This window comes from Phyllobates terribilis, unplaced genomic scaffold (assembly GCF_046119375.1).
Source record: "Phyllobates terribilis strain yellow unplaced genomic scaffold, ASM4611937v1 Scaffold_1__5_contigs__length_1240528914, whole genome shotgun sequence".
NCBI lineage: Eukaryota > Metazoa > Chordata > Amphibia > Anura > Dendrobatidae > Phyllobates > Phyllobates terribilis.
The window spans coordinates 299124395-299152140 of NW_027362761.1; positions in this window are offsets into that span (position 1 = coordinate 299124395).

Genomic DNA, 27746 nt, shown 5'->3' on the forward strand with positions numbered 1-27746 from the left:
CTCTCTCCTTTCTTATGGGAATTTGTCGTTACTGAGACCCTCCTCTATGTCTCTTCAAAGGGGTATTGGGTTGCGTCCAAATTTTTGGCAGCCCTTGCAGTCACTGGATTTGCAATAACAGTATAGGAGACCCACTTGTTAATAATGGGAACAACAAAGCATAGCCGGCTGATGGCTCTCTAATAATAGGGAGGGCCGACTGCTGGCCTTTTAAGAATATTAAGGGCCTTCTGATATCCCTATAAAAATAGGCTTTATGACTTTCTGAGTCCCTCCATCATAAATAAAACAGGATATGTCAGATGATGTGTCACACACCACATTGCCAGATAAGGTTGTTAAATGTTAAAATGACATTTCCCGGTGAATGCATTTGTCTTAAAAAATAATGTAAAAAAAACAAAACAAAAGGATCTTTCTTTAGTATAAAAAACAGCGTCACCAAGTTAACCTCAATGTAATCACATTGTCCAGTTCATGCACCTCCTCCTCCATATCCGAAAGGACCACATCAGTCACAAGCTGACAGCACAGCAGCACTGCCTTAGCCAAGCGGCAACAGGCTGTGCTGAAGATAACATGCTTAATGCTTAATTGACAAACCGCCCAGTGCTGCAGAGTAGTTGAAAGCTGTAACACAGCAGCCTGATCTGTGGCTCTCACCGCTGAACATACAGCCAGGCATGGTCATGTGTGACAATGGGCGGAAGCTGGTGACGGAGAAATGACAGCCGGAGGAGATACGGTTTCCCTCTATGCCAGTACTTTCACTGAGCTAAATACAACTCTCAGCAAAAAAAGTTGTGGGCTGGCTCCATACCATCCCTGGCCACATTCACCTGTTCACGTGTTTGTGGTTAGGCGGTCCTTCCCAGTAAGTGCACTGGAGAGGGCACGGGTAATGTTGTGGGACCCGTGCTTCTGGAAGGCGGAGGCGACACCTGGAGAAACAGTGGCAGCTGGGGACCGAGTATGGACACCCGGCCGCCGCCGGCATGGGGTTGTGAAAAGCTTCTGCCTCCACGAGCTTAAAAGGCCATATTTCAAGTGCAAGCAGCTGCCCAGAAATCTGGCAGTTTAGTGTTGCGGCCTGTGGGTGGCTGGCTGCATACATGCACTTGCATTCCAAGTAACAGAAAACTAAGCAGATGGTGGCCTCTATCATCATCATCATGGCCTCATCTCGGCACTATGAACTCTCCTGAAGGAGAAGCCAGCGTCCACCGGAGGAGTCTCCGGTTCTCTGGTGGGCCCGTCCAACCGTGCCCAGAAGCAACCCTGGCTAAGAAAAGTGTGGCTGAAGGTTCCCGGACACTCTATGGCAGCTTTTTTAATGTGGTTCAGCCATGCTTATGCATGTTATTTCTTAAACCGCATTACAGATCAGGCCATTGTGCAACTCTGTATTCAAGAAATTAAATGCGCAAAGATAGATGTGTGTGTGTCAAAGCACCACCGACAAGTGTGAGTTGATGTTGGATGGACTGCCATTGCTTCTGCAACAAGCTGCATTAGAGGACTTCCTGGGAGAAATGACACGCAGGGTAGATATGGTTTCCCTTTATGCCAGTCCTTTCACTAAATACAACTCAGTAAAAAAAGTTGTGGACTGGCTTCGTACCGTCCCTGGCCACATTCACCTGTCCACGTGTTTGTGGTTATGCGGTCCTTCCCAGCAAGTGCACTGGGGAGGGCACGGGTAATGTTGTGGGACCAGTGCTTGTGGAAGCTGGAGGCGACACTGGAAGAAACAGTGGCGGCTGGGGACCGAGTATGGACACTCGGCCGCCGCCGGCATGAGGTTATGAAAAGCTTCCGTCTCCATGAGCCTCAAAGGCCACATTTCAAGTGCAAGCAGCTGTCAAAAATTTGGCAGTATAGTATTGCAGCCTGTGGGTGGGTGGGTGGCAGGCTGCATACTTGCTCTTGCTTTCCAAGAAATGGGGTAGGGACAACTGAACGCTGCACTGGGACGAGGATGTGGACAGTGATTGTTGCAAGTCTGCAACGACAGGTGCATGGCGGGAGGCATCTTCGCATGCGTCAAGGATCACTTATGATAGGCACACTTTTAGGCAGTGACCTGGGAGTCAGAAATGCTTCCAGAGGTTTTCCCCATTTTCACACACCACATGGCCAGTTAAGGTTCTAAAATGTTAAAATGACATTTCCCAGTGAATGCATTTGTCTTTGCTGTAAGCAATGCAAAAGTGCAAAAACGCATCAAAAACGCTACGTGTGAACATAGCCCAAGGTGTGGAGGAGTATTTTTATTTTTGGTTATTTATTTTGCTTTATATACATTGTACATGTCATGGAAAGGATGTTCCTTAACATATTTCCTAGGAAAATCCATTTTGGTTTCATTTTGGTATGTTTTATTGTGAGTCCATTGACAGCAGTGACCTGGGAGTCAGAAATGCTTCCAGGTGTCTTCCCCATGCTGTTCCCATGTCATTTGAGCACTGTTCCCATCGATTTGGGCAATTTTTAGGCCCTCTGCAGACCGCCGGGGGTAGCAGCCTGAAAAATGCTCGAGTTTCCCAAAGACTTACATTGGGCTCGTTACTTGAGCACCCGAGTATTCCAGTTTGCTCGACCCGAGCAACGAGTACCCGAGCATTTTAATGCTCGCTCATCACTAGTCTCTACCTGAATACAAAATATATTGTATGAACTTTTATAGGGAAAAACCTAAACCACAAACAGATACCTCCCCACATAGAGTGGAGCTCAAATACTACAGGTGAACAAATCAGTAAATACAAAATAAGTGCAATGTGGCATATAAGAACGAAGAGGTTGAGAAGAGAAAAAAAAATTCTGAAAAATTGTTTTTCTTTACTTTTAGGATCAATAATGCAAGATTAAATCAGTGCGCTTATTCAACCCATATGGGTACGAGGTATTCATCATAAGAATCCAGTATGCTTCTCTGTTCAATAATTCTCTTCTCCAGTCTCCGCTCCTACATGGTCTCCCCACCCGTTCAATGACATAAAAAATCAGTGTGGAAAGATCTACGAAATGCACCTGAAAAAAGTGTTTAGAAAGGTTAGAGGGATTATTTGCTTCCGGATTACCAGCATCACGTATATGTTCCCTCATTCTTTGTTTCACTTTTCTAGCTGTACATCCAATATATGATACCTCACAGACTGTACATGTTGCTTGATACACAACATAATTAGATTTACAGTTAACAAACTGCTTAATAAATACCAAGTCATGATTTATGCCATTTTGAAATGATATAGTTTTCCGGGCATATTTACATCAGGGACATTTTGAATAACCACATTTATGGAACCCTTTCACACTGAGCCAAGTTTGTCTCCCAGTATTTTTAACCATTAACATAGATGGTGATAATATATTGCCCAGTGTGGGTGCACGTCGGGCTGAAAATCCACAGCCATCCGACATGATTTTAGAAATCGACTCATCCTGTAACAAAATAGATAAATGTCTATTAACAATTGCTTTTACTTTGTTATATTCAGCACTGAAAGTAGAAATAAAACTCACAGAATCGTGGGCTGTTTTTCCTGGTCTATCCTTCAGCAAATCCTCCCTATGGATTTTTTCCACCTTATCAATCGCTCGTTTAAGCATCCAATCTTGATATCCCCGCTTGCTAAGTCTATTACAAACAGATTTTTTCTCTTTTTCATATACAGTAAATCTGCCTCAGAACAATTCCTGCGTGCCCTTATTAACTTACCTACAGGCACCACTTTGATAGTATAGATGGAGTGGCATGATCTTGCATTTAGAATAGTATTTCCTGCTATCTCATTCCTAAATGTCTGGGTAATAACTGATTTTTTTCTGAACATCACCTATCAATAGTAGATCTAGAAATTCCAGACATCTTGGATCTCACTTATATGCAAATTTTAACGAAAATTCATTATAATTCAAATAGTCCACAAATTCTGAAATCTCAGAAACCTCACCGTTCCAGATAATAATAATATCATCCAAATATCTTTCAAACCATTGAATTCTATCTGCAAAAGGATTAGAACTGCAACATATAAACACGCAAAAGATGGTGTTTCGCACCCATAGGGACTCCCACAGTTTGTAAATAATATTTATCCATAAATAGAAAATAATTATGCTTTAACAAAAATTGTAGGGCTATAAGGATGAAATTCTTCAGATCCTCATTATATAAGGAATATCTATCCAAAAATCTTGACATTGCTTGCACCCCCAAATCATGGGGAATGCATGAATATAAGGACTCTATATCACAACTGATCTACATAAAATCCGAACTCCACGAAATAGAGGCAACACTGTTCAAAACCTGCTTTGTATCACGTAAATAACCAGGACAGATTGCTAATAATGGTTGAAGCAATGAATCCACCCACTGACATAGATTCTCGTTCAAAGAACCAATCACACCCATCCTCAAAAAGCCCTCCCCTGACCCATCCTCTGTGTCTAGCTATCGCCTGATCTCACTTCTCCCCTTTGCCTCCAAAGTACTGAAACAACACGTCCATTTTTAACTGTCCCCCCCCTCCTCTTGCTCCCTCTTTGGCCGCTTACAATCTGGCTTCCGACTGCACCATTACCCTGAACCTGCCTTGACTAAAGTCACCAGCGACCTACTAACTGCCAAATCCAAGTGACGCTAGTTTGTCCTTCTCATCCTGCACCTGGCATATATCTTCAACACAGTGAACCATTCCCTCTTACTACAGACTTTCTTATCTCTTGGCATTGCAGACTGGGCCCTTTGTTGGAATCTCCTCATACCTAACAGACTGGACCTTCAGTGTCTCCCACTCACATACCACCTCCTCATCTCACCCCCTATGTATCGGTGTCCCCCAAGATTCAGTCCTAGGACCCCTGCTCTTCTCCATCTACACCTTCGGCCTGGGATAACTCATAGAGTCTTGCGGCTTTCAGTATCACCTTTATGCTGATGACACACAGATTTACCTCTCTGGACCTGAGATCACCTCCTTACTAACCAGAATCCCACATTGTGTGTCCGCTATTTCATCTTTCTTCTCTGCTAGATTTTAAAACTTATCATGGATAAAACCAAATTCATCTTTCCACGACCTCATTCATCCCCCCCAACTGACCTATCCATCAAAGTGAATGGCTGCCCACTCTCCCCAGTCCCGCAAGCTTGACTCTGATCTCTTCTTCAAATGTCAAATCCAAGCCCTTTCCACGTGCTACCTAGTCCAACTCCAAAATATCTTTGTGATCCGCACATTCCTCAACCATGAATCTACAAAAATTCCACTGCATGCCCTCATCACTCCCGCCTCGACTACTGCAACCTCCCTTCTATCACTCTCGCACCCCTCCAATCTATCCTAAACTGTGCTGGCCAATTAATCCACCTGTCACCCCGCTATTCCCACGCTTCTCCCCTCTGTCAATCCCTGCACTGGCTCCCTATTGCCCAGAGATTCCAGTTGAAAAGCCTAACTTTGGCATACCAAGCCATCGAAAACCTGTCTCCGCCATACATGTGTGACCTAATCTCCCTGTACTACAGTAGTTACCTGCACAGAACCTCCCATCCTTCCAAGATCTCCCCTTCTACTTCCCTCTTATCTCTTCTTTCTACAATCGCATATAAGATTTGTCCCGTGCATCTCCCCTACTGTATAACTCTGTACCCCAACATATCAGACTGTCCCCTACCGTGGAAACCTTGAAAAGGAAGCTGAAGACCCACTTCTTCTGCATACAATCTGCGGTAAGCCTCGCTCCAGCATACCGCTGCACGACTAGCTGTACCCTGACCTACTGTATCCTCACCCATTCCTTGTAGATTGTTTGTGCGCCCTCGCGGGCAGGGTCATCTCTCCTCTTGTACCAGTTGGTGACCGCTTTTCATATGTAACGCGCCTTGAAATAAATGATAATTATACTACTTGTACTCTGGGTCAACTGATGCCACTTTCCTGGTGTCTGCCCCTAATTTGATGTGTTTTGGCAGCTTTTGGGCCCATTTGAAGGTGTTGCCTCCCATGAAATCCAATGAGGTTCATATACATTTGACGAATGTTCAACGAATTAATCAGCGAATATTGCAAATTCAACAATTGTAAACCGAACCAAACATTGAAATCTTCGCTCATTTATAATTTTTAATACTTTTTGGTATTTTTTATATTTGGTAATAAAGGACTTGATTATCGCCAGTTTTTAACAGGGACCAAGAAATATTTATTCTACCCACATGCTTCTATGTATTTACTGGAGATAAGCAGATCTGAAAAAATTAAAATTTGCCAGATTGCGTAGATTTTCTCAAGAAAATCAGCAAAGTTATTGTACTGAATGTTCCTTGCTATGCTCTGTGTCCTCCCAAGAATAATAAACATAAAATGTAAAAATTAAAAAAAATACTTATACTGACCCTACTGCTTACCTCTCTGGATGCCCATGTGCATATGAGGCCACAGTGCACATTATGACTTTATGCACACATGAACTAAAACTCTCTGGACATCATTTTCTTTCTATTCAATTGTTTTGCTTTTATTTTTGATGTACTTTACTCATGTAAAGTTGATTGTACAACGTCATTAGAGCCAGATGTTCCCTTGTAGCTTAATGGGAATCTGTCACCCCCCTGGGAGTTATCAGACCTCTAATATGGGCATACAGGTGATAGAAATATCAATCTACAGTATACTTACCTGTATGTCCCATATTAGCAGTCTGATTGCAGAGAAATATCTTTTTATAAACTCCTTTTTCCTAGGCTTCGCAACCGGGAGACGCCAAGAAATGCCCGCCTATATGCTTAATTTAAATATTCCCCCCTCCCCTGCACGTCACAGGGCCCTGTGACATGCAGTCTAGGGCTGCACATCCCGCACATGCGCAATTCGCCTATAGCTTAAGGCGCTTTTATTTTCCACTCAAATGAAACAGAATAGTCACATGTAAATAACTAAATAAGATAGAGTAATATCAACTGAAATATATGACATGAAACATCAAAAAGAAAGGCGCAGTAGGAAGTCTGAGAACATATACGTACACAATTACAGGGTAACCAGAGTTTATAATAAATATATTTATCCGGTAAAAGATGTGGGATGTGCTAGGTCATTTATAATTTTATGAGATCCCCAATTTACAGTATACCTTCGTCCCTGGGAGTCCCAAGCGGTAGATATTGTCGTCATGGTTCCTATTGTGATTTTACCTTTATATTGAGATGAAACATGGCCTGAATAGCATCATTATACAGTAAAGACCAAAAGTTTGTACACCTTCTCATTTAAAGATTTTTCTGTATTTTCATGACTATGAAAATTGTACATTTACACTGAAGGCATCAAAACTATGAATTAACACATGTAGAATTATATACTTAACAAAAAAGTGTGAAACAACTGAAAATATGTCTTATATTCTAGGTTCTTCAAAGTAGCCACCTTTTGCTTTGATGACTGCTTTGCACACTCTTGGCTAGTGTTGAGCCACCCCCGTAGTGTTCGGGTTCGGTTCGGTTCGTCGAACACCGGGATGTTCGAGGAACTGTTCGTCGAACTGTTCGTCGAACACCTAAGAACACCGTCGAACACCGTTAAAACCAATGGCAGGCAAACAAAAACACATAGAAACACATAGAAAACACCTTCAAAGGTGTCCAAAAGCTGACAAACTGCTCAGAAGACGCTTTCTTTAAAAAAGCCGGCCGGCAATTCAGCAGCGGCATACACCGGTACCCGACAATTTAGACAAGAAGGAATAGAGCCTCACACATAGATTAGATAGATAGAAACATGTCAGTCACATATATATGAAGTACAGTGACAATGTTGCTTACTGTACTTGTCATTTAGTGTAAAGGATTTAATAAAAAAAATAATAGTGTTTTCATGCACCGTCTCTTTATAAAAGCCGGCCGGCAATTCAGCATCTGTACCCGACAATTTAGAATAGAAGGAATAGAGAATCACACATAGATTAGATAGAAACATGTCAGTCACATATATATGAAGTACAGTGACAGTGTTGCTTACTGTACTTGTCATTTAGTGTAAAGGATTTATTAAAAAAAAATAATAGTGTTTTCATGCACCGTCTCTTTAGGAAAGCCGGCCGGCAATTCAGCATCTGTACCCGACAATTTGTAACAGACAGAATAGAGCTTCACACATAGATTAGATAGATAGAAACATGTCAGTCACATATATATGAAGTACAGTGATAGTGTTGGTTACTGTACTTGTCATTTAGTATTAAAATAAAGGATTTATTATTAAAAAAAATTGGCGTGGGGTTCCCCTTAATTTTAGTCTCTAGCGGAGGTTAAGCAGACAGCTGGGGCAGATGTTTGAAGCCTGGGAAGGGGGTAATACCCATGGAGCTTCCCAGGCTACTAATATGAGCCCCCAGCTGAATACATAGCCTTTACTAGCTATTAAAATGGGGAGCCCCCAAAAAAAATGACGTGGGGTCCCCCCTAATTTAATAGCTAGCAAAGGCTAGGCAGACAGCTGGGGGCTGATATTAATAGCCCAGGAAGGGAGCCATGAATATTGGCCCCCTCCCAGGCTAGAAACACCAGCCGTCAGCCGCCCCAGAAATGGCGCATTCATAGGATGTGCCAATTCTGGCACTTAGCCTCGCTCTTCCACGCTGCCCTGTAGCGGTGGCAGGGGGTAATAGGGCTGGGGTTGATGTCAGCTTATAATGCCAGCTGACATCAAGGCCAGGTTAGTAATGGAGAGGCGTCTATAAGACACCCCCATTACTAATCCCATAGTCAAAGTTAAAAGAAAACACAAACACCCAGAATAAAGTCCTTTAATTGAAATAAAGACACAATCCTTTATTGTTCTAAATTAAACCATACTTACCATCACGCCCATTCCAGCTGAAGCCAACGATCTCCTGCAATAAAAGAAAAATAATAAAGCAACATCATCCTTACCTTTCCATGGTTCCCACGACAGCTTCAGCTCTGCTACATCGAGATGACAGGCTGGACCGCAGCAGAACGCTGCCATCCAGCCTGTCATCCCGCAGACACTGAGAAGCGCAGGCATGCTTGCGCTCTGCAGTGTCTGTCTGTGACGGCATAAAGATGAGACGAGTTCATGTCCAATGAACTCGGCGCACCTCATGCACGTCACTGACAGCGTGGGAAAATTCTCACGCTGAAGCGCTGAGTGCAGGAGAATTCTCCCACTCTGTCAGTGACGTGCATAAGGTGAGCTCATGTCCAATGAACTCAGCTCACCTCCTGCACGTCACTGACAGCGTGGGAGAATTCTCCTGCACTCAGCGCTTCAGCGTGAGAATTCTCCCACGCTGAAGCGCTGAGTGCAGGAGAATTTTCCCACGCTGTCAGTGACGTGCATAAGGTGAGCTCATGTCCAATGAACTCAGCTCACCTCCTGCACGTCACTGACAGCGTGGGAGAATTCTCCTGCACTCAGCGCTTCAGTGTGAGAATTCTCCCACGCTGAAGCGCTGAGTGCAGGAGAATTTTCCCATGCTGTCAGTGACGTGCATGAGGTGAGCCGAGTTCATTGGACATTAACTCGGCTCATCTTTATGCCCTCACAGAGAGACACTGTGGAGCGCAAGCAAGCCTGCGCTTCTCAGTGTCTGCGGGATGACAGGCTGGATGGCAGCGTTCTGCTGCGGTCCAGCCTGTCATCTCGATGTAGCAGAGCTGAAGCTGTCATGGGAACCATGGAAAGGTAAGGATGAGGTTGCTTTATTATTTTATTTTTATTACAGGAGATCGTTGGCTTCAGCTGGAATGGGCGTGACGGTAAGTATGGTTTAATTTAGAACAATAAAGAATTGTGTCTTTATTTCAATTAAAGGACTTTATTCTGGGTGTTTGTGGTTTTTTTAACTTTGACTATGGGGTTAGTAATGGGGGTGTCTTATAGACGCCTCTCCATTACTAACCTGGGCTTGATGTCAGCTGGCATTATAAGCTGACATCAACCCCAGCCCTATTACCCCCTGCCACCGCACCAGGGCAGCGTGGAAGAGCGAGGCTAAGTGCCAGAATTGGCGCATCCTATGAATGCGCCATTTCTGGGACGGCTGACGGCTGGTGTTTCTAGCCTGGGAGGGGGCCAATATTCATGGCTCCCTTCCTGGGCTATTAATATCAGCCCCCAGCTGTCTGCCTAGCCTTTGCTAGCTATTAAATTAGGGGCAACCCCACGTCATTTTTTTGGGGTGTCCCCCATTTTAATAGCTAGTAAAGGCTATGTATTCAGCTGGGGGCTGATATTAGTAGCCTGGGAAGCTCCGTGGGTATTACCCCCTTCCCAGGCTTCAAACATCTGCCCCAGCTGTCTGCTTAATCTCCGCTAGAGCCTAAAATTAAGGGGAACCCCACGCCAATTTTTTTAATAATAAATCCTTTATTTTAATACTAAATGACAAGTACAGTAACCAACACTATCACTGTACTTCATATATATGTGACTGACATGTTTCTATCTATCTAATCTATGTGTGAAGCTCTATTCTGTCTGTTATAAATTGTCGGGTACAGATGCTGAATTGCCGGCCGGCTTTCTTAAAGAGACGGTGCATGAAAACACTATTATTTTTTTTAATAAATCCTTTACACTAAATGACAAGTACAGTAAGCAACACTGTCACTGTACTTCATATATATGTGACTGACATGTTTCTATCTATCTAATCTATGTGTGATTCTCTATTCCTTCTATTCTAAATTTTTGGGTACAGATGCTGAATTGCCGGCCGGCTTTTTTAAAGAGACGGTGCATGAAAACACTATTATTTTTTTTGATAAATCCTTTACACTAAATGACAAGTACAGTAATCAACACTGTCACTGTACTTCATATATATGTGACTGACATGTTTCTATCTATCTAATCTATGTGTGATTCTCTATTCCTTCTATTCTAAATTGTCGGGTACCGCTGCTGAATTGCCGGCCGGCTTTTTTAAAGAGACGGTGCATGAAAACACTATTATTTTTTTTGATAAATTCTTTACGTTAAATGACAAGTACAGTAAGCAGCACTTTCACTGTACTTCGTATATATGTGGCTGACATGTTTATATCTATCTAATCTATGTGTGAAGCTCTATTCTTTCGGTTCTAAATTGTCGGGTACCGGTGTATGCCGCTGCTGAATTGCCGGCTTTTCATGTTTCACTGTTGGCACTGTTCCCATCGATTTGGGCAATCACTGTAATGCCACAACCACCATGGCTGGGGCATTACAGTGAGTGGCAGACAATCCCTGCATGATTGGTGCTCTAAAAAGCACCAGACATGCAGGACACGCTTTTGGTGCACGAACAGTTATTGAACATAACCTCGAACAGCCGAATTTTTTGCAAATCGTTCGGGTTCGTCGAACAAGTCGAACACCGCCCAAAACAGCTCGAATTTGAGATTGGCGAACAGTTCTAGTCGAACACCGCTCATCTCTACTCTTGGCATTCTCTTGATGAGCTTCAAGAGGTAGTCACCAGAAATGGTCTTCCAACAATCTTGAAGGAGTTCCCAGAGATGCTTAGCACTTGTTGGCCCTTTTGCCTTCACTCTGAGGTCCAGCTCACCCCAAACCATCTCTTTCTTGGTCAAATAGCCCTTACACAGCCTGGAGGTGTGTTTGGGGTCATTGTCCTGTTGAAAAATAAATGATGGTCCAAATAAATGCAAACCGGATGGAATAGCATGCCGCTGCAAGATGCTGTGGTAGTCATGCTGGTTCAGTATGCCTTCAATTTTGAATAAATCCCCAACAGTGTCACCAGCAAAGCACCCCCACACCATCACACCTCCTCCTCCATGCTTCACGGTGGGAACCAGGCATGTAGAGTCCATCCTTTCACCTTTTCTACATCACACAAAGACACGGTGGTTGGAACCAAAGATCTCAAATTTGGACTCATCAGACCAAAGCACAGATTTCCACTGGTCTAATGTCCATTCCTTGTGTTCTTTAGCCCAAACAAGTCTCTTCTGCTTGTTGCCTGTCCTAAGCAGTGGTTTCCTAGCAGCTATTTTACCATGAAGGTCTGCTGCACAAAGTCTCCTCTTAACAGTTGTTGAAGAGACGTGTCTGCTGCTAGAACTCTGTGTGGCATTGACCTGGTCTCTAATCTGAGCCACTTTCTTTATAGCGCTTGATGGTTTTTGCAACTGCACTTGGGGACACTTTCAAAGTTTTCCCAATTTTTCGCACTGACTGACCTTCATTTCTTAAAGTAATGATGGCCACTTGTTTTTCTTTACTTAGCTGCTTTTTTCTTGCCATAATACAAATTATAACAGTCTATTTAGTAGAACTATCAGCTGTGTATCCGCCAGACTTTTGCACAACACGACTGATGGTACCAAACCCTATTTATAAGTCAAGAAATCCCACTTATTAAACCTGACAGGGCACACCTGTGAAGTGAAAACTACCTCTTGAAGCTCATCAAGAGAATGCCAAGGGTGTGCAAAGCAGTTGACTCACCCCCTGGGCCATTGGGTACCCGGAACCGGGCTTCAGTGCGATGATGGGGGTAGTAGTGACCTCCCGATCCCGTGGCTCAGGGTGGTCAGACCAAATGCTGTGGCAGTCTATTTGTAGATTTAGGAATGTCCGACTACGCCACCCGTGGATTGCGGTCAGGGATGACCGCCGCTGCAAGGCAGACCTCTGAGGCTGATGTTGGTGTGCAGCACAGGGATAGGATAACTCCCCACTGGAAGAGTGTAGCCTCAGGGCAGTGTAATAGGATGCTGGGGGTGATGGTGCAGGCCGCAATAATAAGGGTTCAGAGTCTGCTTCAAACAGTCCAGGGTCTTTATTGTAGGTAGTACTAATGACCCAACTGGAGTACAGGGTAGGAATGGGCCTGGGTGTCTGAGAGCATTCGGGCGAGCCCCACTGGTCAGAGTGAGTGGGTAGGCCTACCGTTCTCTCTCTGCCCTTGCTGACTATCCCCCTTTTCGTGGTGTGATAGCCCACGTCCCTGAGCTGGCCGTGTACTACGCCTGTATGGCTTGCGACTCGGGCCTTAGGTACCTGTTGCTTCTCAGTGCTGTACCGGTCCCTCTGTGTGGCAGAGCCTCCAGGCTTCTTAGGCCAAGGGACCTGAAATCCCCCACAGGTTGGTTATCTGCTGCCGGGCTTGCAACCCTGACAGCCTTGGACCCCAGTGTCCGGTTGTGTAGTTCTCTCTCAGCCAGGACCGGCTCTCGTCGCCTCTGTCCCTGGCTTGCTGTAACTCCTCTACCTCCCGGACTCTTCAGCTGCTGCTGACCTGTCCCTTTCCTCTGGGAACCCTTCTGGATGCTTCAGAAGTGGGTCCTGGTCTCTCTAACCCTGCCCCAGTTCCAGCTATTATAGGGGCAGCCTGCTCCCTCTACTGGCCTGGGACAGTAGGTGCTGCATGCTAATGGTCCCTGACCAGGGAACCTCCCTCCTGCTCTCAGACACAGGCTTTGATATTTGTGGCATCCAGGCCTGGGGTGACACATTCCCCCCTAGTAAATTTTAGTACTCCGGGACTAAACAAGAAACCCAAATACAGGGTATAAATGCTTGACCATAAACACAACAGGGAAGGAAATAACAAACAGCATCACATATTGAGTTCTTTAGGTCACAGTGTGGTCTGTGACCGCGTGTCCATATCACCAACACAACAGGAGCCTTAACCAGGTGGGGGTCTGTCCTTGCCCCGAGTCCTTGACAGTCTTTATTCACTCCTTTGGTTAGGCTCCGAACAAATTTACAAGGAAGTCTCGGTTACTCACAGTTCGTAACCTGTTAGTCCATATATTCAACTGAAAGAAACTGGAAAGGCATAATTACTGGTCATGCAATTAATGGTTTAGACATTTGACAACTACTTACAAGGGTTATTTACAGTTCTTTAATACACTCTATATTCTCCAGCGAGCGGGTATTTGACCCCTAGTGATCCGGGTTGACCTCCGTAACCCACTGTCTGGTGGTGGTCTACCCTGGCTTACCCCACTATCATTTAGGGTACAGCTACTAGGTGAGTTCACAGGCAGGGCAGGCAGCTCTCTGCGGGTCCTTTGGCTTACCGCAGGCATGGCAGGCTCACTGTCAGCAGAGGGTTGATTCTCCTGGGCTGCTTGATCCTTGTTCTTCTGCCTCCGGGGCTGCTTGATCCTCTTGTTCTTCTGTAGGCTCCTGCTGGGTAGGCTGAAGGAAGTGTAGGACGGGTACCACTATCGCGTCATTTATCCGAGTCCAGGTCCGGGGGAACTCTCCAAGAACTGTGCTGATCATTTCTTCCTTGTCCTCTGCGGATTCAAGGTCATCTTGATCTTCACTTGGACTCTGCAGTTGCTCGGGGCACCATTTTAGGTGGTCTCTGGAGACAGTGCTAGTGGTTTCTCCTCCATCCTTGGTAATCACACATACCTTCGGGTTGTTGTGGTCGGACTGCAGTACTGTGTACAGGTCTCTCTCCCACTAGTCGTCCAGCTTGTGAAGCCATCTCTTCTGCTTCAGGACCTGCTCACCAGGTTCCAGGGGACCAGCAGGGGCGTGTTGGTTGAAGAGCCTCTCTTGATTTTCTCTCGCTTGAGCCAGACTCCTCTCCACACTCTCCTGTACCTTCTTGTACTGTAGCCGCCGTTCCGTATCCCAGTCCGCATCTGGGGAGGTGTCCTCGGATGTCAGGACTCCCATCTCAAGGTCTATAGGCAGCTTACCTGGTCTTGCTCGCATCAGGTAAGCTGGGGTGCAATTTGTAGCATTCACCGGGATATGGTTGTACAAGTCGATCAGGTCTGGCAGCTTCTCCGGCCACAGGCTGCATTCTTCCAGGGGCAACATCTTGAGGAGATCAATGACGATATTGTTCATTTTCTCACACAGCCCGTTGGTTTGCGGGTGGTAAGGCATTGTCTGAATCTTCCAACAGCCGTAGAGGTTGCAGAACTCCTGGAATACTTCAGCCTCAAACGCTGGACCTTGATCTGTCAAGACCTGTTCCGGATACCCGTGTGGATGGCAGAAGTGTTGTTGGAAGGCTTTGGCCGCTGTTTGGGCTGTCAGGTCTTTAACAGGAACCACCACGAGGAACCGGGAGTAATGGTCCACAATCGTGAGGGCATAGATGTAGCCGGACCGGCTTGGAGCCAACTTCACATGGTCCAGAGCTACTAGCTCAAGAGGCTGCCTGGTGACGATGGGCCTCAAGGGTGTCTTCTGGCTGGTATGGTCCTTCCTTCTGAGGTAGCATGGGCCGCAGTCCCTGCTCCACTTCTCTATGGCCCCTCTCATACCGACCCAGTAGAACGGCTCTCTCAGTAAGAACTCCAGTTTCTTCCACCCGAAGTGTCCCGCTCTGTCATGGTAGGCCTCCAGGACCATTGCTGCATCTCACCTTGGGACCACTACCTGCCAGGTCAGCTCGTGCGTTGACAAGCCTTCTGCACAGCTTACCCTCGTAGAGGAATAGCCTTTTCTCCTTCCATAACTGCTTGGCTTCCTCTGGAGCGTCCGGGCCAGGGCTAGCGTCTGCCTGGGTTAGCATGTCTTTCACCAGGCGAATTGCAGGGTCACTATCTTGCATTTTGGCCCAGCCGTGGTGGGGTAAGGGGTTGAACATTACGGTGGTTAGGTCTTTGTCTCTTACCCGGTGAGAGTACTGAGTGGCCCTATACCGGTGGAACGCAGGGAGCTCTACTTCCTCCAGCTCTTCCGAGTCATCTTCTCCTTCAGGTAGGCGGGGCCTTCTTGATAGGGCGTCTGCGTTGGCGTTGGTCCTGCCCGCCCGGTATTTGATTGTGAAGTCATAATTGGATAGCCGGGCCATCCACCGCTGTTCTAGGGCACCTAGTCTTGCATTGTCCAGGTGTGTCAGCGGGTTGTTGTCCGTGTACACAGTGAACTTTGCGGAGGCCAGATTATGCTTAAACCGTTCTGTGACGGCCCACACCACTGCCAATAATTCTAGCTTGAAGGAGCTGTAATTCTCCGGGTTTCTTTCAGTGGGCCTCAGCTTCCGGCTGGCGTACTCGATCACCCTTTCTCTGCCCTGTTGGTTCTGTGACAGTACGGCTCCCAGCCCCACATTACTGGCGTCTGCGTGGAGGATAAAAGGCTGGCCATAATCAGGGTAGGCCGGGATCTCGTCCCCCGTGAGGGCCATCTTCAACTGGCAGAAGGACTCCTCTTCCGGCTTGTCCCACCTGAAGGGTGGCTTTTGGCTTCTGGTCTTGGATTGCCCTATCAGGAGGTCCTGCATAGGGGCTGCCATCTTAGTGAACCTGGGGATGAACCTTCGGTAGTAGCCTACCAACCCGAGGAACTGCCTCACTTCTTTGATGTTAGAGGGGCTTGGCCAGCTCTTGATTACAGTGACCTTGTCGGGGTCGGGGGCTACTCCCTCAGCACTCACCACGTGCCCTAGGTACTGTACCTTCAGTTTTAACAGGTGACACTTTGAGAGTTTCACCTTCAGGCCATAGCCTGCCGGGGCTTCGAACACCTCGGCCTCGTGCTTTAGATGGTCCTCGTAGGTCTTCGAATAGACAATAACATCGTCCAGGTAGAGTAGGACCGTCTCAAAGTTTCGGTGCCCTAGACAGCATTCCATCAGCATCTGGAAGGTCCCGGGTGCGTTGCAGAGCCCGAATGGCATACAGTTGAATTCACTTAGCCCCATTGGGGTGGTGAAGGCAGTCTTCTCCTTATCAGCCTCTGCCACAGGAACCTGCCAGTACCCGCTAGTAAGGTCCAAAGTAGAGAAGAAATTAGCTGATTTTAGGGCTGCTAAAGACTCCTCTATCCTAGGTAACGGGTACACGTCTTTATGGGTGATACAATTGACCTTTCTATAGTACACGCACATTCTCATGGTATTGTCTTTCTTTTTTACCAAAACTAAGGGAGCTGCCCAGGGGCTACAGCTATCTCTAATGACCCCAGCTTCTTTCATTTCTCTCAGCATGCCCTTTGCGTTCTGATAATGTGCAGGGGGTACAGGTCTGTGTCTCTCTTTTATTGGTGGGTGGCTCCCTGTGGGGATGTTGTGCTCTACCCCTTTTACTCTGCTGAAGTCTAGCGGGTGCTTACTAAAGATTCTCTCGTACTCCTGAACCACCCGGTAGACTCCTTGTTTTTGGTGCAGAGGAGTAGAGTCAGCACCCACATGGAGTTTCTGGCACCAGTCCTCCTTGTGTTTCTGGGAGCCATTACCCTCCACCGGGGGAGATGGAGGCAAGGGTTCCACGACCCTGATAGCATTGCGCTCGACGGCAAACAATTTGGCTAGTGTAGCGTACCGGGGCAAGTGTACTTCCCTTTCCCCAATGTTTAAGATCTGGACGGGCACCCTTCCATGGCGGACATCAACCACCCCCCGGGCTGTCAAAATGGTGGGCCTGCTGTCTTCCTACACGGGTTCTACCATGGCTTGGTAGTCTCTCCCTCTTAACCCGATTGCAGTCCGACACCAGATCATCATTTCGCTTTTGGGAGGCATGGCAATGGGGAATGGGTCGCTCATCCTCATGCTACCGATCTCACCACCAGACAGTTCTACCTGTTGCCGTCTCATCAGGGCTCTTATCTCTTTCTGAAGGACCCTCTGGTGGCTGGAGCTCGCATTCATCGCCACCTTCTGCAAAATCACAATTACTTCTGAAAGACAGTTTTCAATCACATTAGTACCCAAGGTTATTTTAGGGTGACTTTCACGACGGTCAATGTCCACAATGATCACTCCCTGTGCAAGCAGTTCAACCTTACCAATCTTGATGGTCATCTCTCTGAACCCCACCTGCGGCACGGGTTGGCCATTGCTGGCGATGATGCTTAAGTCATCGTCTGGATAGCGGGTTATGTCAGCGTCACTCCAGTACCGCTTGAAAAGTACGTAGGGGATGGTAGTCACTTGAGACCCGGTGTCCAGCAGTGCACTCATGGGGACACCGTCCAGCACTACGGGTAAGACCGGGCGTCCCCCCACGTACATATCGCACCAATTAGATGGGCCGATTGACCTTATGCCTGGGGGTTGGCCCTCTGCCCCAGGTCGGACACTTTTAAAGTACAGTACCTGGCTATGTGTCCTGGCTGGCTGCAACGGCGGCAAATCGGCTGTCCATCCTCAGTGTAACGGTCGGCGGGCCTCCCTCTGAATGACGGGATCCTCCTCTGTCGCCGCCACGGGACATCCTCCGGACTGGAAGCCAGCTTGATTGGTCTTGACGGTTCCACCTGCAACGACTGTACGGTCCTGGTCAATGCAGCCATACTCTTTGTTAGCTCTTGGACCTGATGGTGCAGGTTTGCAGGCTGGGATGGATTTAGGGCCTGTGCATCAGCCCCCATAAGATCTGCGGGGTAGGGCGCCGCCCCCTGGTGGTAAATGATGGCAGGGCGCCGGGAAGCTATAGCGCCACCTGGTGAGGGTTCTCGGAGCACCCGGATGGCCCTATCTTTGAATTGTGCAAAAGTCAAATCAGGGTTCTATAGGGCCATGAGGCGCAGCTGGGTTCTGTGGGCGCTGGACAGCAGACCTTCTATGAACTGGTCAGTCAACAGTTTATCGGTGTCCTGCACGCTGCCAGGGTCAACTTGCTTGATTGCTCCCAGAGCTTCTTGCAGGTTCAAGGCATAGTCTCTGATACTATCTTGGGCTCGCTGCTTACAGCCATAGAACCGCATTTTGATTTCTGCTCAGGTACAGGTGTCAAAGGTGTCCCGCAGACGGGTCAGAACCCCTTTTACAGTCCTTTTCTCCTCAGCAGTCCAAGACTTTACCTCCTGCTGGGCCACACCAGTTAACTTCCCTATTAGTATGCTTACTTTCTGTTCTTCTGTCAGCGGATAAACTTTAAATAAGCTATACCGTCTTGCTTTGAAGTCGCCCAAGGTATGCGACTCACCAGCATAATGTGGCAGCCAGGCCGCTCCGGGGATATAGGGCATGGAGAACGGCATAACAGCTGCAGCGGCCACGCTGGTGGTAGAGGGTCCCTCCGCATCCGTCATCTTCCTCCCCCCTAGTTAACCGTGGCCTACCTTCCGTTGATCCTCTTCTGTAGGCCTCAGCTCCGCTCGCGCTGCTCTGGGTGAGGACCTTTCGTCGCGTCCTGGTGACGTCAGCGTCGCTCTCTCTCCTTCCAGGACCTTGCGCAGCGTCGGTGTGTAGGGCGGGGCTTCAGGTCTCGCACGGTTTGGACGTCCACGCCCCTCTTCGTCCCGCGCGGCGTCCCGAAGATGGCGTCCAATGGCGGGAAAACGGCTGAAGATGGCGGGAAACGACTGAAGATGGCGTGAAACGGCTCTGAATGGCGGGAAATCTCATTTTAAGGTATGCACACAGTCTTTTCAGGCGCGCAATACCCGCTTGGGCGGGTTGGTCACAATCCTGCCGACTACGCCGAAGCTGACTCACCCCCTGGGCAGTGGGGTACCTGGAACCGGGCTTCAGTGCGATGATGGGGGTAGTAGTAGAGATGAGCGTTGTTCTACTCGAACTGTTCGCCAATCTCAAATTCGAGCTGTTTTGGGCGGTGTTCGAGCCGTTCGGCGAACACGAACAATTTGAGAAAAATTCGGCTGTTCGAGGTTATGTTCGATAACTGTTCGTGCACCAAAATCATAACTGGATTTTTTCTCAGTAATGATGAAAATTAATGTTAATACGCAGTTTGAGTGTACAGCGGGGTGGGGGGAGGGGCAGGGGATGGATCTCTGCAGGAACAATGAAGATCTCCATTTTTTTTTCTCTTTCCCGCATTTACAGTGGGAAGGTGCAATCTGTCAGCCTATCAGCAGCGCACACACGGAGCGAAGTGCTTTTTTTCACACAAGCAAGGGCATGTGTCATTGGCAGTGTATGTCACATGTCCTTGCCCTATAAGACCAAGCCATTTTCCCCGTCGCCACCATTTTCTCACTGCTGCAGCTGCGTGTTAGACGGCACCGCTGTTGCTGTGTGCGCTATACCTTGTTAATTTCAAGCCAATTTTCGCACAAATATACAGATAGCTTGGGAGTAGGGAATAGTTGTGATTGCAGTCCTTTTAAGGACTAGGTTACAGCATTTCCTACGACTTTTATCAGGCAGGTCTGTGCTCTTAAATAGATAGGTTGTGGGAGTAAAGACTAATTGTAATTGGAGTCCTTTTCAGGACTAGGTTACATCAGTTCCTATCAGTTTTTGCCAGGCAGGTCTGTGCCAGTGCTGTGCAAGTTTTTTTCACAGCATTTGGCTGAATCTAGCAAAGCTAATCCTTTTTGGCCTATTGCAGAGTGTGTTAGTCAGTGAAGTAGCCTATCTGCGTTGCAAGATATACCACCTGTGTATAGAATACCAATTTTTTTACTGCACCTAGTGAAGTAAAATCTTTTGGGCATAGCATCATTCTATTAGTCCATCTATAATGACCTCCATCAGGTTGCAAACTGAATCTAATTTTTTTCTGCATCTAGCTCTGAAAAAATATTTGGCCTTCTAGCAGTGTGTGGGACTTGTTCTATTAGTCCACCTATACTGACCTCCATCAGGTTGCAAACTGAATATATTTTTTTCTGCATCTACCTCTGAAAAAATATTGGGCTTCTAGCTGTGTGTGGGACTTGTTGTATTAGTCCATCTATACTGACCTCCATCAGGTTGCAAACTGAATATATTTTTTTCTGCATCTACCTCTGAAAAAATATTGGGCTTCTAGCTGTGTGTGGGTCTTGTTCTATTAATCCATCTATACTGACCTCCATCAGGTTGCAAACTGAATATAATTTTTTTCTGCATCTAGCTCTGAAAAAATATTTGGCCTTCTAGTAGTGTGTCGGACTTTCTCTATTAGTCCATCTATACTGACCTCCATCAGGTTGCAAATTAAAAATAATTTTTATCTGCATCTACAGTACCGCTGAAAAAATATTTGGCCTTCTAGTAGTGTGTGGGACTTTCTCTGTTAGTCCATCTATACTGACCTCCATCAGGTTGCAAACTGAATATATTTTTTTCTGCATCTACCTCTGAAAAAATATTGGGCTTCTAGCTGTGTGTGGGACTTGTTCTATTAATCCATCTATACAGACCTCCATCAGGTTGCAAACTGAATATATTTTTTTCTGCATCTACCTCTGAAAAAATATTGGGCTTCTAGCTGTGTGTGGGACTTGTTGTATTAGTCCATCTATACTGACCTCCATCAGGTTGCAAACTGACTATATTTTTTTCTGCATCTACCTCTGAAAAAATATTGGGCTTCTAGCTGTGTGTGGGACTTGTTGTATTAGTCCATCTATACTGACCTCCATCAGGTTGCAAACTGAATATAATTTTTATCTGCATCTAACCCAGCCATTAGTTTTGGCCTAATACCACAGTTTGGCCACTCAGCTCTCCTCGGTTACCATCCATTGTTTTTTTGTGCAAACAACTCCAGAGTTGTGAATTAGTTAACCACCAAAATGAGTGGAAAAAGGCCTGCTGCTGGTGGAAAGGGGAATAGGCGTGTTGGGAAGGGGAAAAAAGGTTGTGTCCGTGGGGTAGGTGTTAAAGCAACAGTAACATCTGCAGAAGAAAGACCATCTTCCAGCCAAACTAAAATGTCTACTTCTTTTAGCGGACAATGTGATAAGATCCCTTTCTTAGGCCACGCCAATCGCTACAAATTCCAGATGAGGCACAAAAACAGCAGGTGCTTCAACGGATATCAAGTGCTCCTTTAAGTGGGCTCTCCTCCACATCAACTTCAACATCACAAATACTCCAGTCCTCAAAGGTGTCACCCAAATCGCACTTGCTTCCTCACAGCTCCCAAATCTCCAGCTGCCCGTCTGAGTATGAGGTAGAACAGATGGTTGAGTCTGCAGAGCTGTTTACTCATACTATAGCCTGGGAATCAGAGGTCGACTCCAGCGCTTCTGTGAATCCAGACGAGGAAATGATCTGCACTGATGCCCAGAATCTTTATGAGTCGGATCCAGGACCAGACGCAGAAGGTTCTGACCATAATGTAGACCCTCATTCCCAAACTGTAACTCCTGTTGGTGGAGACAATGAGGAAGACGATGATAAGACTCAAATACCTGATTGGAGCGACAACTTTAGTTTTTGTCAGGGCAGGAACAGGTTGGCTCTGAGGACGACGGGTGTGATAACACACAGGGTGATGATGATGAGGTTGGAGATCCCACTTACTGTCAACCCACAGTCAGCCAAGAGATGAGGTCAGCAGAGGAGGTGGAGGAAGATGCTAGTGACGACGAGGTCAGGTTGCGCCTTCCTGGACAGAGACGTAGTACTGGAAGCACGTCAACAACTGCATCCTCAAACACAACTCTGCCTCTCACCACAAGTCGTGGTGGCTCTTCAGGTCGCATGGGTGCTAAGCCTTGCATAGCCTGGGCATTTTTTCAGATCGATAAAGATGACCCAACTCGAGTTATCTGTAACATTTGTCAGCAAAAGCTAAGTAGAGGCCAAAAAATACATAGTTTGAGTACTTCATGCATGAACCGGCACATGGACATGAAGCATAAGTTGCAGTGGGAAGTAGAGATGAGCGTTGTTCTACTCGAACTGTTCGCCAATCTCAAATTCGAGCTGTTTTGGGCGGTGTTCGAGCCATTCGGCGAACACGAACAATTTGAGAAAAATTCGGCTGTTCGAGGTTATGTTCGATAACTGTTCGTGCACCAAAATCATAACTGGATTTTTTCTCAGTAATGATGAAAATTAATGTTAATACGCAGTTTGAGTGTACAGCGGGGTGGGGGGAGGGGCAGGGGATGGATCTCTGCAGGAACAATGAAGATCTCCATTTTTTTTTCTCTTTCCCGCATTTGCAGTGGGGAGGTGCAATCTGTCAGCCTATCAGCAGCGCACACACGGAGCGAAGTGCTTTTTTTCACACAAGCAAGGGCATGTGTCATTGGCAGTGTATGTCACATGTCCTTGCCCTATAAGACCAAGCCATTTTCCCCGTCGCCACCATTTTCTCACTGCTGCAGCTGCGTGTTAGACGGCACCGCTGTTGCTGTGTGCGCTATACCTTGTTAATTTCAAGCCAATTTTCGCACAAATCTACAGATAGCTTGGGAGTAGGGAATAGTTGTGATTGCAGTCCTTTTAAGGACTAGGTTACAGCATTTCCTACGACTTTTATCAGGGAGGTCTGTGCTCTTAAATAGATAGGTTGTGGGAGTAAAGACTAATTGTAATTGGAGTCCTTTTCAGGACTAGGTTACATCAGTTCCTATCAGTTTTTGCCAGGCAGGTCTGTGCCAGTGCTGTGCAAGTTTTTTTCACAGCATTTGGCTGAATCCAGCAAAGCTAATCCTTTTTGGCCTATTGCAGAGTGTGTTAGTCAGTGGAGTAGCCTATCTGTGTTGCAAGATATACCACCTGTGTATAGAATACCAATTTTTTTACTGCACCTACTGAAGTAAAATCTTTTGGGCATAGCATCATTCTATTAGTCCATCTATACTGACCTCCATCAGGTTGCAAATTAAAACTAATTTTTTTCTGCATCTACAGTACCTCTGAAAAAATATTGGGCTTCTACCTGTGTGTGGGACTTGTTGTATTAGTCCATCTATACTGACCTCCATCAGGTTGCAAACTGAATATATTTTTTTCCTGCATCTACCTCTGAAAAAATATTGGGCTTCTAGCTGTGTTTGGGTCTTGTTCTATTAATCCATCCATACTGACCTCCATCAGGTTGCAAACTGAATATAATTTTTTTCTGCATCTAGCTCTGAAAAAATATTTGGCCTTCTAGTAGTGTGTCGGACTTTCTCTATTAGTCCATCTATACTGACCTCCATCAGGTTGCAAACTGAATATAATTTTTTTCTGCATCTAGCTCTGAAAAAATATTTGGCCTTCTAGTAGTGTGTCGGACTTTCTCTATTAGTCCATCTATACTGACCTCCATCAGGTTGCAAATTAAAACTAATTTTTATCTGCATCTACAGTACCTCTGAAAATATATTTGGGCTTCTAGCTGTGTGTGGGACTTGTTGTATTAGTCCATCTATACTGACCTCCATCAGGTTGCAAACTGAATATATTTTTTTCTGCATCTACCTCTGAAAAAATATTGGGCTTCTAGCTGTGTGTGGGACTTGTTGTATTAGTCCATCTATACTGACCTCCATCAGGTTGCAAACTGGATATATTATTTTCTGCATCTACCTCTGAAAAAATATTGGGCTTCTAGCTGTGTGTGGGTCTTGTTCTATTAATCCATCTATACTGACCTCCATCAGGTTGCAAACTGAAAATAATTTTTTTCTGCATCTAGCTCTGAAAAAATATTTGGCCTTCTAGTAGTGTGTCGGACTTTCTCTATTAGTCCATCTATACTGACCTCCATCAGGTTGCAAACTGAATATATTTTTTTCTGCATCTACCTCTGAAAAAATATTGGGCTTCTAGCTGTGTGTGGGACTTGTTGTATTAGTCCATCTATACTGACCTCCATCAGGTTGCAAACTGAATATATTTTTTTCTGCATCTACCTCTGAAAAAATATTGGGCTTCTAGCTGTGTGTGGGTCTTGTTCTATTAAACCATCTATACTGACCTCCATCAGGTTGCAAACTGAATATAATTTTTTTCTGCATCTAGCTCTGAAAAAATATTTGGCCTTCTAGTAGTGTGTCGGACTTTCTCTATTAGTCCATCTATACTGACCTCCATCAGGTTGCAAACGGAATATATTTTTTTCTGCATCTACCTCTGAAAAAATATTTGGCCTTCTAGTAGTGTGTCGGACTTTCTCTATTAGTCCATCTATACTGACCTCCATCAGGTTGCAAATTAAAACTAATTTTTATCTGCATCTACAGTACCTCTGAAAAAGTATTTGGGCTTCTAGCTGTGTGTGGGACTTGTTGTATTAGTCTATCTATACTGACCTCCATCAGGTTGCAAACTGAATATATTTTTTTCTGCATCTACCTCTGAAAAAATATTGGGCTTCTAGCTGTGTGTGTGGACTTGTTGTATTAGTCCATCTATACTGACCTCCATCAGGTTGCAAACTGAATATTATTTTTTTCTGCATCTAACCCAGCCAATAGTTTTGGCCTAATACCACAGTTTGGCCACTCAGCTCTGCTCGGTTACCATCCATTGTTTTTTTGTGCAAACAACTCCAGAGTTGTGAATTAGTTAACCACCAAAATGAGTGGAAAAAGGCCTGCTGCTGGTGGAAAGGGGAATAGGCGTGTTGGGAAGGGGAAAAAAGGTTGTGTCCGTGGGGTAGGTGTTAAAGCAACAGTAACATCTGCAGAAGAAAGACCATCTTCCAGCCAAACTAAAATGTCTACTTCTTTTAGCGGACAATGTGATAAGATCCCTTTCTTAGGCCACGCCAATCGCTACAAATTCCAGATGAGGCACAAAAACAGCAGGTGCTTCAACGGATATCAAGTGCTCCTTTAAGTGGGCTCTCCTCCACATCAACTTCAACATCACAAATACTCCAGTCCTCAAAGGTGTCACCCAAATCGCACTTGCTTCCTCACAGCTCCCAAATCTCCAGCTGCCCGTCTGAGTATGAGGTAGAACAGATGGTTGAGTCTGCAGAGCTGTTTACTCATACTATAGCCTGGGAATCAGAGGTCGACTCCAGCGCTTCTGTGAATCCAGACGAGGAAATGATCTGCACTGATGCCCAGAATCTTTATGAGTCGGATCCAGGACCAGACGCAGAAGGTTCTGACCATAATGTAGACCCTCATTCCCAAACTGTAACTCCTGTTGGTGGAGACAATGAGGAAGACGATGATAAGACTCAAATATCTGATTGGAGCGACAACTTTAGTTTTTTGTCAGGGCAGGAACAGGTTGGCTCTGAGGACGACGGGTGTGATAACGCACAGGGTGATGATGATGAGGTCGGAGATCCCACTTACTGTCAACCCACAATCAGCCAAGAGATGAGGTCAGCAGAGGAGGTGGAGGAAGATGCTAGTGACGACGAGGTCAGGTTGCGCCTTCCTGGACAGAGACGTAGTACTGGAAGCACGTCAACAACTGCATCCTCAAACACAACTCTGCCTCTCACCACAAGTCATGGTGGCTCTTCAGGTCGCATGGGTGCTAAGCCTTGCATAGCCTGGGCATTTTTTCAGATCGATAAAGATGACCCAACTCGTGTTATCTGTAACATTTGTCAGCAAAAGCTAAGTAGAGGCCAAAAAATACATAGTTTGAGTACTTCATGCATGAACCGGCACATGGACATGAAGCATAAGTTGCAGTGGGAAGTAGAGATGAGCGTTGTTCTAATCGAACTGTTCGCCAATCTCAAATTCGAGCTGTTTTGGGCGGTGTTCGAGCCGTTCGGCGAACACGAACAATTTGAGAAAAATTCGGCTGTTCGAGGTTATGTTCGATAACTGTTCGTGCACCAAAATCATAACTGGATTTTTTCTCAGTAATGATGAAAATTAATGTTAATACGCAGTTTGAGTGTACAGCGGGGTGGGGGGAGGGGCAGGGGATGGATCTCTGCAGGAACAATGAAGATCTCCATTTTTTTTTCTCTTTCCCGCATTTGCAGTGGGGAGGTGCAATCTGTCAGCCTATCAGCAGCGCACACACGGAGCGAAGTGCTTTTTTTCATACAAGCAAGGGCATGTGTCATTGGCAGTGTATGTCACATGTCCTTGCCCTATAAGACCAAGCCATTTTCCCCGTCGCCACCATTTTCTCACTGCTGCAGCTGCGTGTTAGACGGCACCGCTGTTGCTGTGTGCGCTATACCTTGTTAATTTCAAGCCAATTTTCGCACAAATCTACAGATAGCTTGGGAGTAGGGAATAGTTGTGATTGCAGACCTTTTAAGGACTAGGTTACAGCATTTCCTACGACTTTTATCAGGGAGGTCTGTGCTCTTAAATAGATAGGTTGTGGGAGTAAAGACTAATTGTAATTGGAGTCCTTTTCAGGACTAGGTTACATCAGTTCCTATCAGTTTTTGCCAGGCAGGTCTGTGCCAGTGCTGTGCAAGTTTTTTTCACAGCATTTGGCTGAATCTAGCAAAGCTAATCCTTTTTGGCCTATTGCAGAGTGTGTTAGTCAGTGGAGTAGCCTATCTGTGTTGCAAGATATACCACCTGTGTATAGAATACCAATTTTTTTACTGCACCTAGTGAAGTAAAATCTTTTGGGCATAGCATCATTCTATTAGTCCATCTATACTGACCTCCATCAGGTTGCAAATTAAAACTAATTTTTATCTGCATCTACAGTACCTCTGAAAAAATATTTGGGCTTCTACCTGTGTGTGGGACTTGTTGTATTAGTCCATCTATACTGACCTCCATCAGGTTGCAAACTGAATATATTTTTTTCCTGCATCTACCTCTGAAAAAATATTGGGCTTCTAGCTGTGTGTGGGTCTTATTCTATTAATCCATCTATACTGACCTCCATCAGGTTGCAAACTGAATATAATTTTTTTCTGCATCTAGCTCTGAAAAAATATTTGGCCTTCTAGTAGTGTGTCGGACTTTCTCTATTAGTCCATCTATACTGACCTCCATCAGGTTGCAAACTGAATATAATTTTTTTCTGCATCTAGCTCTGAAAAAATATTTGGCCTTCTAGTAGTGTGTCGGACTTTCTCTATTAGTCCATCTATACTGACCTCCATCAGGTTGCAAATTAAAACTAATTTTTATCTGCATCCACAGTACCTCTGAAAAAATATTTGGGCTTCTAGCTGTGTGTGGGACTTGTTGTATTAG